Below are 19,902 nucleotides of genomic sequence, written 5' to 3'. Positions count from 1 at the left end.
CACATTGTTAGGAAGGGCCCAAGGGACAGTTGGAGGTGGGATCAGCAATTACCAGCAAGCCTGACCTCAACAATTATGCTGCTGCTGACCCTGTTTCAGTTGCTAAAGCCTTTCTGTCGGCCTCTGAGCTTTCTGGCTTGAGGGCCCAGAGAATTAAAAAAAAAAGTGAGGAAAACTTTTTCACCAGGGCCCAAGAGGGCAGCCTTGCACCTTTCTCTAAGTGAAGGGGAAACAGCCGCAACTACAGGTCAGCCCTGATACAGAGCATTGTGTGTGCTATAAATACACACTTATTTTGGAATTCTAGTCAGCTGCCCTCAGTCCTGCATATACTCCCAGATCTAAGCCAAGAACAAATTTTCCCCTCAAAACTGTAAGGAATTGTCTGGCAGCCACCAAATCATTAAATGCTAAGGCTCCTAGCTCAGTCTTCACTGCTTTTGTTTTAAAACGTATTTAGTAGAGGTCAATAGAAATTGAGACAATAACACCTACCATATTTTTTACTTCATTCATGTCTTTCTCTTCAATATCATCTTGAAAACTAAGATTTGTAGGTTTTATAAAAACAATGTGTTGATAGGGCATAGAGACGGTTTAACTTTTAGATCTCTCATTGATTGCTTTTCTTACTAAAAACAGCCTCAATTTGGGGAAGGCATAACCCACTTAATCCTTATAGTACACAATATAATTAGCAGTCTATATGTATGTATGGGGCTTTTTGATTTTTGGTTTATATTGTGACAGAAACAGACATGTCTGAAAAATTTTTAATGTTTGTATGTTATAAGAATACCGCATTTCCCATGCTTCCAAGACCTCAAAAGTGACTTTCACTTGTGTTTAGAATAAAGTCTGGAATGTAAAATTCTGAACGATGATGTAACTGATATATTTAAACAACCATCTGTAGGGGCAAGACAGTGTCATTGATTTGTTTGTGGAACTGGACCATTTAAAGTGAAGTATGAAGATCTTAGTGGCTTATTTGTCAGCATTCTTACCAGTTAGTCAATTTATAATAAGCTTAATACATCCAAGCATATTAGCACAGCTCTGGGCCTAGGACACAAAAGAAAACATTAGGATTCAAAGCAATACAGTGCAATGCTACCAACTGCACTGCATTACACATTCTAAATTTTTGATGCTCAACCCTCAAAGCCACCTCGAACCATATGCTACAGCCACCAAGAGTGTTGAATGAGAAAATCTGAAGGGATTAAGGAGTTGTTTCTACTAGAGAGAAATACATTTTCTCAGCTGTTCAGGTTTCAATGAAGAGGGATTTTCCCTAAACCCTCCTGCCCTCTTCCCTTTACTCCCTTTTACCCAGGGAGGTAGAGTAATTTATTGGGTTGGGAATTTAATAATAAATTTGGCAAGCTCAGCTTGGTTCCACCCTCCATCGTCTTTGGGAGAGAGGCCTGCTTCTCGATCCATAGGTCCTACCTGGCAGCCCCCATAGCTGGGGAGACCTGCCCAGCTCCAGCAGTGCAAATAAGGTAGGCAAGTCTCTGTGAAGGTCAGTTAGCAGGACTATTTACCTCTCATAACCTTGCCAGTATTTTGAGTTTCTATCTGTCAATCTTTATCTTACTTCTCAAGGTCCCAACAGTTTTCACCAATGAATAACCTAATTAACAGAAGCCTCCCGGCAAGTTTCTACACACCATGCCCCTGAACTAAGCCAACGCTTGCAGCTATACACCAGGTTTGAAGAAATGTACATGCTAAGAAAGTAGCTAAAGACAAGAAAATGCCATGTTAAGTGAAAAGAGTAATGTAAACATTTCTGTAAACACTGCATTAAGCACCCAAGTAAGTCAATTTTTGTGCATAGTCATGAGTATTTTTATTGACTTTTATATAAGATTTTTTAATGTTTTAATTAGTTTTCTCCCTACAGAAATATAATGTATCATATTTTCAAAGCAATAGGTGTCCTAAGCAAAGGCCCCTCCTGCTTTGCATACAGCCACAGCAATGTTTCTATTAAATATGTAGCTCTTTTCTATCATTACTTAAATTTAGGTTATTAAATGGAATCTTAGAAGTGAGGTGAAAATTTTATTTAGCCCTGGAGCCAATTCAGAAAGAATGTATTTATAGACAGCAAACTAGCTGTTTTATAAACAGCAAAAGCATTATCTATAATTGTGCATTTATTTATTTTATCCACCCACCCTGGAGGGAATGAACCTACTAGTCTTTCTTCCTTATCTGTGTTTCTTTCACTTCTTCACCCTACGCTTTGTTCTATGCTTTGAATTCATGGTCAAAAGTTCCACTTCCCTAGTGACAGCCACTGTTGGGGACTCCGACCTGCACTGGAAGAAGCTGGCCTGGGATTTCGCAAGTCTCCGAGAGCTTCCTCAATTCAAGCATGCAAGTGAGCCCACGAGAATACTATAGTTTGACTTTAGTATTTTTGTTTTATATTCCTGTGATTAGGTTGATATTTTTATCATGAAGCAAGGACAATCACATATGCCTCACTGAGGGTAGACTGCTCATGGTATTACATTAAAATGAACAGAAAACCCAAGTCTTCCTAGTAAGGTCTAAATTTACTAACAGTTTCACATTTTTAGCAGATATTCTGTCCTCAGGCTCGTTAGAAATGTTCAGTCTCTTCTAGCACCATACATCTTCAAGCCCTGTGAGTAGAGAGTAGAGGGGTGTGTGTGTGTAAGGAATAGGTGTAAATTGGGGATATTCTAATTCACACTTTGCTTAAATGCCTTTTCAGCTTCTGCAATCCGCCTGAGTACTTAAATCTGATTTCTCAGGTTTAACTTGACAGTCATGAGAGACTCCTCAATTGCTTTCAAGGAACTCCTGTCTTTTGAGTTCCTTAGATAACAATTTGATTCATTTCTTAACAGCCACCACAGCTTTCGTTTTCTTAACTTTTCAGGGTATAACAAGCAAAGGGAATAGATCTACAACTTTGTTTAATAGTCTTCCTCTGAAACCACTTAAGGATTTTGAAATTACAATAGAGACCAAGAGGAAATCTTTAACATAATTTGTTTCAAGGGGAAATGAACAGGATGTGGCAGGACCCAGCATGAAATGGAATGAAAGGGGAAATGAACAAATGGAAGATATTCTCTGGATTAAACACTGAAAGTAGAAACGAGCTGATGAAGACCTTTCATCAGAGAGTTAAATGATTTTTAATTTACTTGGACTCTACGAAGAAACAGGAAAGCAGTTATCCATTTGGTTCACAGTGCCAAGATTTTCATTTCTTTCCTTTTATGATTATTATTTATTATAAAAGGAGTATTAAAACAACATTAAAGGAATTCCTAAACATGAAAAGCACTGTTTTCCATTATCCTAAGACAAGACATTTTGTGTCACTTCCCTGGACCGTCTTTTTCTAGCCTCAAACAAGATCAGATGCCCATTTAAAGCGCCCTGTGTTTATTTTCACAGATTTGCTGAACAGAGCTTATTTTACTTTCCATTATATGCCTAGCTAGCAACTAGCATAGTGTGTGACACATAGTTCATAGTCAAAGCATATTTTTGAATAAATAAATAAATAAATAAATATCCCTCCTAATTATTCACCTTTGAAACTCATATGTCTTCAGGTCTCCCACTTTGTACAAACGACAGCATTTAACCCATTAGGCTGATTTTTATTAGCTTTAAGGCCTCACCTGCTCATGCAGGAGTTCCCGGTTCCTAAAGAGTGTTTCCTAAATATTTAAATTCCCAAGATTCTCCCTGGTCCCTGCTGCTCCAAAGGGCTGCTCTCCAATCACCAGCCCCAAGATTCTTAATGCCACCTGGAGGGAGAAAAACAGCTTCTTCCTTCCTCTCTCCGTCCTTCCCCTCTTTGCCCACAGCAAGACCGCTCAAGCTCTGAAATATTACAAAGCTTAAGGGGCACACAGGCCACCTCTTCCCCGTTGTTGGCAGATGTGAGGCGATTGATGAGGGAAAGCGGTGTCTTCTAGCCCCACTTCCTGCTTTTCCACCTGTAAGTTTAGGAAACCGGTTCACCCAACAGTCTGGGCCTGATAGGGACATGCATGACTTGTTAGGGTGTTGTTGTTGTTTTGTTTTGTGGTCCTATCAGTGTATTTAATCATAACTGTGGAATTTTCATGTTTGATCCCCTGTTATCTCTGGAGATCCCGTAGTTTTCTGGTACCCTTCAAATATTTCAACAGCATCATTCAATTCTCATAGTAAATTCTGCTCTCATATTTCTCTTCCCCGTTGGTCAGGCTTAATCTTTGGCCTGTGGGACCTGGAATTCCTAAGAGGTACAGTGTGCTCTTTTACCCGTCCCACCCCTCTTCCTGTGGGTGCCACATGGAAAAAAGAAACAGAAAAAGTGGCAAGAGTCTGACATAGCTGGTTGCCTGTTAATAGGCAAAGGTAACCCTAAAGTCTGGTCCTTGGGGTTTCAACCAATATGAAAATCTCATAGATATTGGCATGACTCCTTAGGGGCACTCTTCAGCTGCACTTTGCCTTCCTCCTTTACTGAGAACCCCTTCATAGAGGGTCAACCACATCTCCTTACTGGCTACCAGGGATCCAAACCCTTCTCTGAGAGGGAGCATCTTTCCACCTGGCCAACAGCTGCCAAAAAATTCCATATCTTCTGCCTCTTTCTCAAACTTTTAAGTACTTTCTTATAGAGCCACGGAACCCCTGGGGTCCTTGTATAAGCCCACTGATGGATTGGGAGGCTGTCTCCATTTTCTTTCCATGTATCCAAATCCAAGGTTGCCACACACATCATGATCAGCTGCTCTAGTGCGGTCTCTGCCTGTTGAAATCACGAGGTGATAAATAAGCACTAGTCTTCTTCTTCACATTTAGCGCCCTAACTGTACAGAATACACATCAAGCTCTCCTAAGATCTCCCTCACCTCCAGTGTCAGGGGTCATGTCAGGGTGTCTCTGCCAGTTCAGCAGCTCAGTAAGCATTCAGTCAAGAGTGAGATACCTTGTGTCCCCTTCTTGCAGTTCAGTTTCCTCTTCCAACCTCCCTTCTCTTCCTTTCTCTAAAGAAGAGTTAGCTGTCCGTGATAGTGACTACTTCCCTCCTCCTGTGTCTGGGAGACCACGACCCTGACAGGAACCATGCCTTCCAGCCCCACTGGCATGTACGTGGGATTATATGACTTGGCCCTACCCATGAAATGAGAATGGAGGTCATGTTTCACCTCTATCACTAGGCTTTTAAGGAGCTAGTGACTTCTTGCTTGCTCTTCCTAGTTCTCGGTTACATCAGAGGACTCCTGTGCCCTGAGAGATGGTCAGAGTAGAGCACACAAGGAGTTTCAGTTCTTAAATGACTCCACAGAGGAAATCCACCCTCTGATCAATAACACACATTTTATCTGTGCAAGAAAAGAATGCACTATTGTGTGAAGCCTATTCTGCATTCTGTTATACAGAATTACTCTAACATAATAGTTAATATGCCTGTGGGATAAGGAGAGGGGTTTTGAGGTATTTGCTGGAACTTACAAGGCCAGTTCTGCCACCTCCAAGTGAGATCTAGAGATGCCTATGTCCAATCGTTGAGTATTTTCTGTAAAATGTGGATGATGAACTGGCTTCCTTTCCTCAGCTTGCAGCTCTGATCATTATTACGATCACCATCCTCATAGCTAATCTTTACGTGCCAGAAACTGCTCAGGTCATTTTACATGTATTAGCTCATTTAATCCTCACAACAATCACATTTTACAGGAGAAGAAACTAAAGCACAAAGTTTATGGAATCTACTGAAGATTAAATACCAGGAAGTGGGCAATCAGGATTCAAACCCAAGCCATCTTGCTTTAAATCCCCAGGTTTTAACAACTGTCACAAGCAGTCTCCAATTTTGAAGTATTCTCACCGGTTCCAGGACTTTGAGAAAAGGCCTATTCAAGATCTTCTCCTATGCACATGTGTATACGGTTATATAACTCACGCTTCCCGGGACCACATGTAAGGAACATGCCCACTAAAGTTGTACTGAAGAGATGAGTTTCTCCCATTTAATTCAGGAGCCACGAGCTTCCCAATGACCATTATTCTCCTCTCTGCTGTCCAGCTCCATCTCTTCCGGCCACAGCTTGCACCCCGTGATAGCTGGCCTCCTTCTGTACTAACCATTGCTGCTCTGAATAGGAAAGAGGGCCCACCTCTTGACATTATTAAAACTCCCTTTTAGAACACAGAACAGGGAGGTTTTACCTTTATATTGCACACACACACACACACACACACACACACACACATTGTTCAGCTCATTCTTTGTCTTCTTTTTAGTTTTCACCTTCACTCCAAACTTGGCACAAGTGCTTGGAAATGGGGGGAAAGCCTATAGAAGAAGTTATGCTTGAAGAAAACAGTGAATGGTAGTTGCTAAATAGTGTGCTCAAAATTGAATACAAAAAGGTTGTAGCCATCCCCTCTGCCCACCCATTCCCATCCCCTGCCCAAACTTTTATTAGTGTCTCTACACAAAGTATGACACTCTCTCAGGTCTATCTGGTAAACTTTCCAGTGGCAACATGCAATCCCTGTGACCTCTCTATCCTACCTTCTCCATGCTTATTGTAAGCTCAGTGATTGGAACCAGCCTTGAATCCCTTGTGTTCAACCATTGTCTCTCTGGGAAAGCTACTCAAGTTCTCATGGAAATAAAACCCCCAGCAGAACCACTTCCTTTTCAGTCCATCCAAAACATGAAGAATGTTTATTGATCAACCTGAATTTCAAACAGCTACACAGTTAAAGTCTTTACTCTGAGCTGTGGCTGGAGGATTTTAACTTTAAAGTAAAGAAAACACTGTGCTCTGCTCTTTCTCATTTCTCTATCATTTAGGGCCAATCTTCCATGTATCAACATTATCTTTCTAGTTTTTATTTTAATAATTTCATGAGATGACATTACATATTATAGAAAATAATTTATATAACTATTCTTGTATTGCTGAACATTTAGGATTTTTTGTCCAACCTCAGTTTATCTTCACTAAGGAAAAAAGTACTACCATGTTATCTTCAAAAAGATAAATTATTGAAATATAATTAATCCTGGCTCCCTGGAGAAAAGATTATCTCTATGAAGTAATAATTTCCTACAGGATCTCAGAGTATCAGCTGGTGACTTCTAGGCACTCTAATCAAGTTTTTAAAACTATGTGTGGTATGTTAAAAGTTAGCTACCTGTTAATAATAAACTTACAAACAAGAATTTCAAACTCTGTTCACTTGGGAATTCAGGGCCCATGAAAAGTCCAATAATTGTGGAAATTGCTTAATAACCCAACTAGTCCTAGAATTTTTCGGTGTATTATGATGTTTGATTAGAAACCTTTACTTTGGAAAAAATGAATGATGGTGGTTTTTGCACTCTATTGCTATTAACGCCTTAAGAGTATTGACCCTTCTTCCCAACCTCCCTGAGGTTTTGGTGTTGAATGACTGAGATGTCCAAATAAACACAACAGGAAACAGCAATGAAGGCTTCACTGAGTGCAAAGGCACCTACATGGCCCTTGGGTCCAAGGCTGGAGTCTGAGGGCCTGAGGCATCTGTGGAGAAAGGGAAGAAGCTGAATCTTCCATGGATCACATTTTGAGATCAGTGGTCTAGGGATCCAAAACTTATAGCTAGAAGAGCAAGGTTGAGAACAAAGTCCCATGTGAAAGATGAGGGTGAAACTTGGAAGAACATGCAATGGGGTCAGAATTCAAAAGAATGCGTTAGTCAGAGCAAAATGTCCAGAACAAATATAAGAAGTAAATTTAAAATAGGTACAGCAACTAAATAAGACCATGGCTTGGCACTCTAATAACAAGTGTATTACAGACCAATGATAATCTATTAACCTAATAATAACCTGAAGGAGCTTTAAGATCTAAAAAAATGTTTCCAAATGACCAAAAATATTTTATCTGATCTAAGATGTTACCTTGTGTAAGAGGCATTGAATGCTTTAAATGAAATTTTAATATGAACAAAACGTAAGAACTAAATTTAAAATAAAAACAGAATAATACATAGAATCTTCACACAATTTTGGTCAAGGAAGAGACCTTAAGGTAGCTAGGAAACCATATATATAATGGTCCCTAAAAATTACTGCATGTGTTGTTTTAGTTCAGTTGGGCTAGACCACAATGACCACAAATTGACCCTCAAATCTCAGAAGTGTGACCTTTTCCCCACATCCCAATCTGATGCGCCCCGGGAAGCTTCCTCAGTCTTAGAGCTGCACCATCTGAACCTCCACGCCTCCCAGGCCACTGCAGGAGGGAAGAGATGGCCATCTAGGCAAACTGAACTGCAAGGGAAGCTGGGGACTCTAGGGAATGACGATGAATACTTTGAACACTGTGTCTGGCACGCAAGTATTGAATCAAAAGGCTTTATTTACGTAGCCAAAAATCCTTCCAAACACCGTGCATGTTTTCATTAGAAACAATCAATGAAGACAACTCACTCTGTAATTGACATCTGTGCTTCAACATTTGTCCAAGGAGATAAATCTTTTGGAAAATAAGTAGCACTTCCTTCTAGCTTAATAGTTTATAATGACATACTCCTCTGTAAAATATCCAATATAATTAATTTAAAATAATCTCACTGGACATAACAATTGCTTTTAAAGTAGTATGGACAAAATATTTAGAACTGTGAGATAACTGCTATTCATGAGCTCCCTTCAGATTGGAAATTTAAAAGATTTAGACATGAAGCACACCAAATAAGGGTGACATAAGACAGGGAGTGTCATTTCTGTTTCCTGAATGTGAGTGGTGAGACACAGGGTCATTCAAAATGATAAGATGAACTTCTCCCCGGAGTTGTGCAATACTACAGCCCCAAGTGGAAAGATGGGAAAATATTCATTTTAATCTTTATTGGAAAACAGCTGCCTTAGGAACTGTCATTAAGGACTCTCAAGAAGAGAGCAAACGTGAAGTTAAATTAGGGAGAATTTTTGTCTCAAGCCTTCTGTTGGAGATCAGGTGAAAAAGAACTAATAAAACAATTTAGCTGCTGGCCTGAAAATGTGAGTAAGCATAGAAATAAGTGAGAAAAGAAACACAGGTACCAGCATATTGGAAGCAGGCCGTGAAAGTGGAGATTTAAACAGCAGGGAACTGTTAGAACTACTGAGGCTTCACCACAAGAAGCTCACCCACTCCTGGATTGCTTCCACTATTTTTCATTATTCTGTCTTAAATTTGCTTATAGTGCATTGTTACTAATTTTTTATACTAAAAAAATAGAGATTTTAATTAAGAATTGTAAGTTGCATTCAACAGCCTTCAACACATCACACTGCAACCCATCTACAATCAGTCAAACAATCAAATTAGCCCACAGCCTCTAAAGGTGACTTTTCTAACTGAAACAACATGTATTTGGATGCATACATTTTGACGTTTGTCTAAATTAGGGCTAATTTGGTTGTTATCATTGCCCAAATATTTTGGGAAGCTCTTCTTTTATTACCTTCAAAGTCAGCATCACATTCTCTTGAATGGTGACAAATCAGTGTTCTAAAAGGAAGAATCTGATTTGAAGCCACCAAATGTCATTTGAAGTTAAGTTTATTACATAAGGCAAATTATTGAACTGGTTGATATCGCTTTATATTTTAAAATATTTAAGGACTTCCCTTGCCCAGTGGTTAGAGCATTGGCGTGCGCACTGAAGGCTCTTGGGTTTGATTCTTGGTCAAGGGCACATACCTGGGTTCAGGCTGATCCCCGCCCCTGTCTGGGTGCCTGCAGGCAACCAATCAATGTGCCTCTCTCAAAATGATGTCTCTCTCTGCCTTCCACTCTCTCTCTAAAAAAAAAAAAAAAAAAATGGAAATAATATCCTATGGTGAGGATTATCAAAAATAAAACAATAAAAATATACAAGGACTTAAACTTTAATAGTGATATGGTTTTACTTTACACAGACTTATGATAGATACTTTACTAAAATATTTTGAGCAAAGACAGCTAGCAGTAACTTTATTAGTAGGTATTATTCAACAGAAATCTCTGTGAAGTCTTACTACATTTACTCAAGCAATTCTCACTCCCAGAAGCTATGCAGAGGGCCTACCTCAGATTTGTTGGATGATGTTACCTTTTTGTGTGTGTGTGTTTGTGTGTGGAGTGAAAATTCTCATCTAATCTTTGTATACTTTGTTTTTGCCTTACTCACTAGTGAGGAAGGAAATGTTTGTTGTGCTTTTTTTTTTGTTAAATTTTTATTTATAACTTGGTGAGGGTGTTTTTTAGTAGCCATTTGTATATCAGAAATAATAATGTTATCTGTCTTTTGATAGTATCTAATTGTATATATTTTCCCAATTAATTGTTTTGTATGAGGTATATGTTAAATACATGTATGAACATATATATGTACATACACATATATATTCTAGAGAGAGAGAGTTAGGTTAAATATAACTATTTTCTTTCTAAGTTTCCTACCTACTACTTAAGGTATTTCCCTTGACCAAAATTTTGCAAATATTCTTTTATATTTTCTTTTCTTTTTCTTTTTATTTTTAGTTTTTATATATTGTACACATTAAAATTTAAAGACAGTTTCAAGGGGGAACCTCTAGAACCTAATCACCCTTTTAAGTTCCAGGAGTTTCTACCACATCTTTATGTCATTCCTTCCTCACAGTTCATTCCTTTCTAATCAAAATATATCTCCTAAGTGTTTCCATTAATATATTTGGAAACATTTAACCACTTTTCTTTTATAATAGTCTATATAAATTTTCTTGACTTTTCTCCAATTAATTAAAATAAATTTAATTCAACAAGCACTTACTGTCTATTGTTGTCCACTGTGTGTCAAGTAATGGGGAAACATTGCTTGAGACACAAATAGGAGTTTCTGTGATGTGGTAATTTCCCACAGGACACTTCCAAATTTGTTAGATGAGATGTTACTTCTGAAACCAAAACTCTACAGAGTTTACAGAGTTAAGATTCATATTAAGGGGCCAATTTTTCATACACTAATCATTTAAAGTTTGGTACTTTAAAGGGAAATTGCAAAAGAATGTTGGGGGGGTTGTCTTTTTTGTCCTTTTGTCGGGGAAAAAGTAAAATAAAATATAATTTTCACTTCCTTTTTCTCTTTTCAGTTTGTCTGCGGTTAGAGGTAGGAAGTGTTCAGGGGAGAAATCAGTTTGCTAAAGTTTTTAGAACCAAAACACTTAGAGGATTGGATTTTTCTTTTGTTAAAACTGCAAACGGATATTTATATAAAGAGTTAGGTCAAACCTAACAACTTAAGAGTTTATTTTTAGATTTCTGCTTGGCCAAGGGGGAAATATGGTAAATGAACCTTATGTTCTTAAATGGACATGCAGTTGAACTCAAAATATTTTAGAAATCTGACAGAAGGCATTGAAGAGCATCAGCTTTCCTAAGAATTATTAGAAATCCCCGAACAATGACATTATTACTACTGGTTTCTTTTCTTCCCTTTTTCTTAAAACTCACTTTCAGTTTTAGTACTCAAGATCTCTACACTTTTGAAGATGCCAAACAAAGAGAATAAAGATTGTGTAAACATAGAGATATAAATAGAAGGTCCAGTAACTTCAGCTGAACATACAACAGAGTTGTGCTCTCCAATGTGGAAGCCACCAGCCATGTGTACCTACTGAGCACTTGAAAGGGGACTAGTTCTAATTGAGACAGGCAGAGTGTTAAATACACACTGGATTTCAAAAATGAAGTATTACAAAAGAATATAAAAATATCTCATTCAAATTTTTATATTGATTACATGTTGAAATGGTAAAGTTTAGACATAATATTTTACATAAAGTACATGATTAAAATTAATTGCACCTGTTTCTTTTTCCTTTTTAAACTGTGACTACAAAAAAAAATTTTAATTGCAATTGTGACTCACGAAATCTTTCTACTGGACAGCACTGTAGTATAGCAGTGAAATTAAGAGGTGGGCTTTGAAGTAAACTACCTGGAATTAAACCAGACTATTGATGCACCAGCCATGTGACCTTGGGCAAGTAATGTAGGCAACTTATGCCTCAAGTTTCCATATAGATATGTGGTGAATAATAAAATATTCCATATCTCATAGGGCTATGGGAGGATTAGTGTGCAGAACCTGGTGCAAAGCAAGAGTTCACTAAGGGTTGATGTTCTTGCTCTTACTTCAGAAACCAGAAGAGTGAGAAACATTTTTCTACACAAAGAAGCTCTCAAAAGGAATGGAAAAAAGTTAGAATCAGAAATTTGATTAAATAATGCTTCATCTATTCCCTTTCCCCACCTACTGCAGTCCATTTATTACAATGAGAAGAAATAAAACTACCCCTCTAAAATAAACATTTTCAAGATTTGTAGATTTCTTATAGGAATTTTTATTCTCCATAGCTGGGCACAGTTCTCTGAGGAAGCCAATGCGATTGGACAAAATTTCAGATTTCCCTTTGATACATCTCCTAGAAAATAAATGGGTATGATATATGGATCTGACTTAAAGAAAAAATTGAGATCATGTGTCTGATGCCCCTGAAGTCACGGGAACTAGCTGAAAATAATAATTACTTTTATTGAGCTTTTGCTACTTATTAAGCATTGCCCCAGTAAGCTTTAAATTTGTCTTATTTAATTTACACCACAGTCACTCAAGGTATTATTATTTTCTCCATTTTATGGTGAAATGGTGTTTCAAAAGAGTTACATAATTTCCCAAAGTCATATGGTCAGTGGCAAGCAAAGACTAATTCTAGCCCATCTGTGAACATATATTGCTGGGCGGGGCGGGGGTGGGGGTCTTACTATTAATAATTATCAATAAGTCTGCATAGCACAGATCACAGCCCTGTGGAGAAAAAAAGGAATGCATGATTTTATATCAAGGATATCACAATAGTGAAAAAGAAATTGTTTCTGCTTGAGCATGTCTTCAGAAATTAAGTCATTTTCATAACTTCTTGTAGTTCACTCAGTGAGATGTTTTTGAGGTAAATGAAAGTCCACATTTCGTTTATCTCTGCTGTCACACACATAACACAACACTGAGTACATGGTTAGTGCCTATTTAATGCCTGCTAAATGAATAGTGTATGTTGTACCACTAGCTTTTCTCAATCAGGGCTTGTTTGTCATCTGAACCACAGAACACAAAAATACTGTGCGTGTCTATTTACGCAATTCTCCCAAGTATGTACATAGCAAATACATTCTAGACCCACAAGAGAGACTTTAATTCATTATCTACAATAGATGCGTTTGGACATTAGGGCCTAATCCCCTCTTGGAGCCCATAGAGGACAATACCTAGATTGATCCGTGGCCTTTAACTACTATCTTGATTTTAGTCAGGGGGAGCAGTCTACAGCCTGGGACAAATGTGACTCACAACCCATTTTTATAAGGCCTCTGAACTAATTATGTTTTTACATTTTAAGGGTTTATAAAAAAATAGAATATGCCGCAGACTATACGTGGTCTGCAATGCCTAAAATATTTACTATGTGACTCTGCAAAACAATTTTGACCTCTGCTTTAGTGGAGCAGGATGAACTTACCTGGTAAGATTTAAGAAGGCCTCTGAGATTCATGGTTCCCAAACTCTTCCTTACAATCCATCTTCAGATATGAAATTTTTATCTGTTTTCATTTGTATATGGGCATCAAAACAACAGTCTTGCCCTGTTTATCCCCACTAAAGTCCTTTATAAAAATGCACATGCTCTCCACAGCTTGGCATAGAAGGTGATGCCTGGGACTTAGAGTGACATGAGTACCAATCTATGTTTTTAGTAGCTGTTGCTTATTGGGTGAGGAAGGTCACTATGTCAGTTAATTTCCTCATTCACCAGCCATATGTACAGCAGACCTCTCTAAATAATGCTTCTCAGTATACAGCATCAGTATTGGTTATTTATTGCTATGTAACAAATGACCCAAAAATGTAGTGATTTCAAAAAACAACATTTATCATCTCATAATTTTGTGACTCGGGAATCTAGGCATGGCTTAGCTGAAGTCTCCAGCTCAGGATCTCCCACAGTATATGTTCAAGGTGTCAGCTGAGCCTGTAGTCTCTCAAGGTGTCAGCTGAATCTACAGTTGAACCGGGATACAATCTGATTCCAAGCTCATTCACTTGTTGGCAGGACTCACATTCTGGCAGCTGCTGGTTAGTGGCTGCCATTAGTTGCTGCCATTAGGGCCTTTCCCTAGAACAGCTCACAATGAGGCTGCTGGTTTCATCAGATTGAATAAGCAAGAGAGAGCAAGAGATGCCAGCAAGACAGAGGTCACAGTCTTTGCAGACAAATTTCAGAAGTGATATCCCATTACCTTTGTTGTAGTCTACTAATTAAAAGCAAATCATTAGGTCCAGTTCACACTCAAGGCTAAGAGATCATACACAGGCATGAATATCAGCTGCTAGTGACCCCTGGGAGCCACCTTAAAATGTTGCCTACTCCACTAAGACTGTCATGGAGCCAGGAGTCCTTAAGGTGAAATGGGATTGGCATGGTAGGACTAGAGAAAAGGCAAAACTGGGTGGAACATGTCATTATCTCTAGGAAGGCTTGTGATGAGCATCCTAGCTCTGTAATAAAACAGAAGTGAACACACTCCCTTGTTCTGTGACTTAGAAGTTACTTTATATCTGAGCCTCTGCTTCTTCAACTGGCGAATAGAGAAAATAATACATATCTTGCAGAACAGACATAAAGATTAAATTAGATAACATGTAGAAAGCACCCAGAACACTTGGCATTTGGTATATAGTAAATAACACTAGCTATTATTTTCCTTCTTACCTACATACTAGTCTATCAAACTAGAAGTCAATACTTTTCAAATCACCAAGCTCTGTGCAAAGAAAATGGCATCCAGGAATGATGTTTCAGAGCAAACAGATATTGAAATAAAAATATATTGGTTTAATACTTTGCTCTTAACAAAGTGTTTTCACATGCTTTATTTTCCTTGGTTCTCACAAACCCTGTGAAGACAGTTTTAAGACTTGTCTAGACTCATATTTGTAAAATAAGAAAACTAAGAAACAGTTAAATGCCTTCCCCAGGATTGCACATTAAATTGGTATATTCGTAAAGGAGCTCTGAACGCATGGGGAAGGGGTCAGCATGTGTGTTGGTGTCAGGCCCAACAACATGCTGAAAGCAAAGGTATGGGTGAGGCAGGGGCCACATGGTCAGGAACTGAGAAGGTCCCACACTCCAAAGGATAGAGCAAACCAATGCGTCAGCAGCCAGGAAACCAGTGGCAGTCAGGCCTTGCCCAGACCAGAGCTCAGAGCAAATTGGTAGCAGGAAAAAAAGCAAGCAGAAAATAACCATGTTTGAATGCAGAAGAGCAAGGCAAGGGAAGGCCAAGTGGTGAAGTGATTAGGGGCATAAAAGAAACAAAGGGGACTTCCAAAGGACAGAGCAAGTGGAGCTCTGAGAGCCAAGTGGTGCTTAGGAGGGAGCTGGAATGGAGGGCTAGCTCACATGGAGGGAGGTGGGGGCACTGGTGTGCAGAGATGGGCTCTCACAGCTTGATGGGTTCAGGGAGGTTACAGGGGGAAGCCTGAAGAGCTAGGGAGGGGTAAACTTTCCTGATGGTAACCTAGTTCTGGAGCTGACTAATTTTCAGTGGGGGAATGACCTGATCATATTTATATTTTAGAAACATCGCTTGGAGTCAGAGAGAAGGATAGATTAATGGGAGAAAGATTTCAAACAAAATAATTTATTCCCAGAGAAGATTCCAAGAAAAGACTGTACCTAATCAAAACAATCTAATTTTATGCACATTTTTCCACTGTGTGCTTTATACCTCATTCCATTTTTAACCCCTTGTTAGTGATTCTCATTGAAGATACATCTAGTTTAGACTGGGAGTTACTGTAAGTTGATACCCTGGGTTATGAATCCCCTTCAGAATGTGAGATATTGTGATTAACTTCACCTTATTCACTGACTTCCAAAAGGCACACTGCGCTGGGTTTTGGCGGAGTTGGGTTTGTCATCAGCACTGGGTTTGCATTCCGTTTCAGAAATGATAACTGAAAAATCGTTTGCTTTAAGGAAATAATGAACCATAGAAGAATTTTTTTACCATTTGTTAGTGGCATCTGCCAGTCTGCTTGGCAGTGCATGACAATAAATATCTTTCTTGCTTTCTGAAAATGACAAACTTAAATGTGACTGTTTTAAAATGCATTTGGAAGGGAACAAGACACATATTACACACATCACAAGTACATTAAGCGTAAGACAGTTGCACCTGACTTTCTTACCCAGCCTCTTCAGACTTCTTTAGTAGAAAGAAAGAAAAAGAATGGAAATGACCAAATGCCACGCAACAGCCAGCTGACATTCTCAGAGCCGAGCGTGTCATTCCATGGCTTTAGGGAAAGGGGTGGCTATTTTAGTGTGTGCGGGGGGAGGGATAGCGGCAGTGTTAAGAAAACAAAATATTATCATGGCCCCATAATGATCCCCAACTCCCTCCCCCAATTATTTTCTTAATTTCCAGAACTAAATACCAACTATTGAGGGCTGATGTTGTGCAGGAATCATTAGTGCTGTTCACCAAAAATCTCTTCCCAAGCATAGGATAAGACAGTCGTTTCCTGTCCCCTGAAAGTTAAAAGCACCCATGTTGCTCACTTTGATCAATTAACTATTAAAACAAAGTGATATGTGTCATATATAAGGAGAGGTTTTAAGAGGCAATGGCTCCCTTATCCCTCTGGCAAAGCAAGTGGGTATGTTCAAGGTGGTGGCCGCTCTATCAATCTGGTTCCCTGAATGATGACCAGAAGCCCATTGGAGACTTGGTGGACATGTAGCATAAGCAAGAAATGAATGTGTATTTTTATTGCAGCAGAACTAGCCTACCTTGAATAATACCAAGACTGGTACTTACACATGGAGTGGTACCATAGCAAATAAACCTAAAATATATGTCCGTGGTTAAATCCTGGGCAGTGAGCAAACTACCATTGAGGACTAAAATTCTTTCTAGTTGAAGAATTTGAGTCTAATCAAGCAATGTTTCCACCATCCAGGGGCCATCCCTTGTGCCCAGCAAGCTCTTGTAGATTCTGTAAAGCAGTGATTTCTTCGTGTGTCCTTTTCTTCCCCTTTCTGATGGTCAGTCCTCGACATTAATGCTGCTCTTTGCACTCTCCACCTAATTGAATTTAGACAGCAGCCTAACTTGCTGTGGCCAGTAAAATGTGAGCAAGGGTGAAATCCTGAAGAGCTAGCACGTAATTCATTGAACACTTTCTTTTCCTTCCCAAGTTTAAGATGGTGGCTCCTCCATCTATCTGATTTGGTAGCTGAGACCTTACAGTAAGCAGAAGTGATGAATGTATATCATGAGCAAAAACTAAATTTCAATCATTTAAGTCACTGAGAGATTCAGAAATTGTCTGGTTCTACTCCTCTCTAACCCAGCCAATCCTGACTGATACCTGAAGACGGTGAATGAACAGCTGCAGTTTAAACTATGTAATACTAAGTGCCAAGGTGGAAACAATAACTTCAGAACCTTAATATCAATATCTGTAGGGCCATGCTAATTGTGAAACAGATAGAATTTGAGTCAAGTATCTCTATCCCCCATCATCCCCATACCTAGTGACAAACGTCTCTGCCCTAGGCTTTCTCAGAGTTTCAGCTTAGTGGTTGTCCATCATCTGAACTGAACTGACTAATAACAGCTAATAATAAGTGTTTGTTTCTCCTTTCAGGACGATTCAGAAGATCCTCCACTGTATCAGCACATTTCTAGGCCTCAGGTATGCCCTCACAGTGAATGAGGTAGATAAGGCCCCGTTTTCAAGGAAGAGGGAGGGGAAGTGGAAGGAAGGAAGGAAGGAAGGAAGGAAGGAAGGAAGGAAGGAAGGAAGGAAGGAAGGAAGGAAGGAAGGAAGGAAGGGAGGGAGGGAGGGAGGGAAGGAGGAAGGGAGGAAGGAAGTTAGGAAGGGAGGGAGGCAGGGAGGGAGGGAGGGAGGGAGGAAAGCTGACTGGCTGAGTTTTCTAACTTTGGCAATGAAAGGAGGATCTTGGTGACATGAGGTGATCTGACTTGAAGCTTCGGCCTTCCCACCTGCTCACCTGTCCCCTTGGTGACATCTCACCCATTGACCCAAAGGAAAAGGTCAGGAAAATCCCTCTTTTCCTTTCATGTTAAATCCTAAACGTTAAAAAATGATTATATTAGACAATTTAGGCCAGACAAGCAAACTTGGAACATTTCATGATGTGGACAGTCTTTTGGAGAACTGCAAACTGGGGTGGGAGGCAGGACATTTCATAGGAGAAAAAATAGAAAATGTTTAATGGGCTGGGGGCACATGCTCAGCCCTGTTTGGGGGAGAAGACTCAGAGCATGATAGGCCTTGGGCCTACTGGCTGACTGGATATACTGTGTTTCTGGTCAAGCAAAGTATTTACAGGGACACAAAAGTTATCTAAGTTTCAGGTGCAAGCAACTCCATCTTGGATCTAGAAAGTTATTTCCAGAAAATATCACCACATGACCCTTCCCTTAGTGTCCCTGGAGTATCTCTTTGACAGAGTGAATGTTTAAACGTTACTTTACTAATGGAAATAGGTGGAGGGCCTAGCATGAAACTTGATTTTCCAGTTTAACAAGACATAACTTATCTTGCTCAGCTTGTTGTCCACCACAGGGATCCCGTTTAAATTCCTAACCTGTCCCCAGGAGGCGGGGATGGTGGGGATAGTGGGAGTCACTGTTATCTTAGAACACCCACTACCCAAATACTCACACCAAGACCTCATCGACTCCAGATAGTCTGCTTAGCTGCTCAAATGTCCCTTGTGCGAGGTCTCCTCTTTCCTGGATCCTGGTGCTGGGGGTGACACCCTCCTGTCCAGAGGACTGTGCTACCTGCGAACTTTAAGCTTCAGGGTCATGCCCGGGCTGTCCATGTACCCCTGCTCAGGCAGGAAGGGGTGGGGTCCTTTCCTTACGTTAGCCTTTTGTTCTCTCAGATCAGTCTATGTGAAAGTCTTTCTCTCTATAGATGTCTACTATAGTGGTTAAGAGCTCACATTCTGGGGAGAGACTTCTAGTTTTCAAATCTTGGCCCTGCTGCTTCCTAAATAAGTACACTTAAGCATTTACTTAACCTCTGAGTCTCTGTTCTTCCTGTGAAGATCTAGGATAATAGCACTATCAATGTCACAGGGTTGTTGTGAGGATTAACTGAGATAATATATGCAAAATGCTTATCCCAGTGACCCATGAAAGGTTAACGGTCAGTGGTGGTGGTGTGTGGGCAGGCTAAATAGCCATCTCAAACAGTGGATAAAGAAAAGTTAAATTTATTAAAAGGAGATAGGGATATCCAAGGGGAAGGGCTACACAGCACTGAGCCAAAGGGTATCGGGTCCATGATGGCAGCAAAAATATACTTGGGACAGTGAGACAAGAAAGAGCATAGAAGCAACAGGGGAACCTAGGCTGGGCTGCTTTGGCTCACTGAAAAGTCAGAGAGAGAGAAGGGGGCCTTGGAGGCAGGTTTAGGGGTAAGCCCTGGACAAGATGTTGCTGCCCGTTGCTCCCCTGGTTGCAAGTCTCATGGGGTCCCCTCAGAGGGATTGAGATGGCTCTGGAGTGCTCCCCTGGTGGAGAGCGCACACTGGGTCCTTTGTCCTGAGGGTATTTACCTCTTTCTTGCAGGCTAGAATCTTACGGGAGGCCTCAGGGGAGTGTCCCAATGGGATATGTATCAGCTTCCACGGGTGCTCTTTCAGGGTCGTGGTCGCCACTGATTGGTCAGGGCTGGGGTCATTAGTCAGTGTAGCTGGTCCTGAGGCATCCATGGCGCCACTTATCTGAT

Source organism: Miniopterus schreibersii, assembly GCF_964146895.1.
Source record: "Miniopterus schreibersii genome assembly, chromosome: 6".
Taxonomy (NCBI): domain Eukaryota; kingdom Metazoa; phylum Chordata; class Mammalia; order Chiroptera; family Miniopteridae; genus Miniopterus; species Miniopterus schreibersii.
This window is presented reverse-complemented; position numbering follows the sequence as displayed.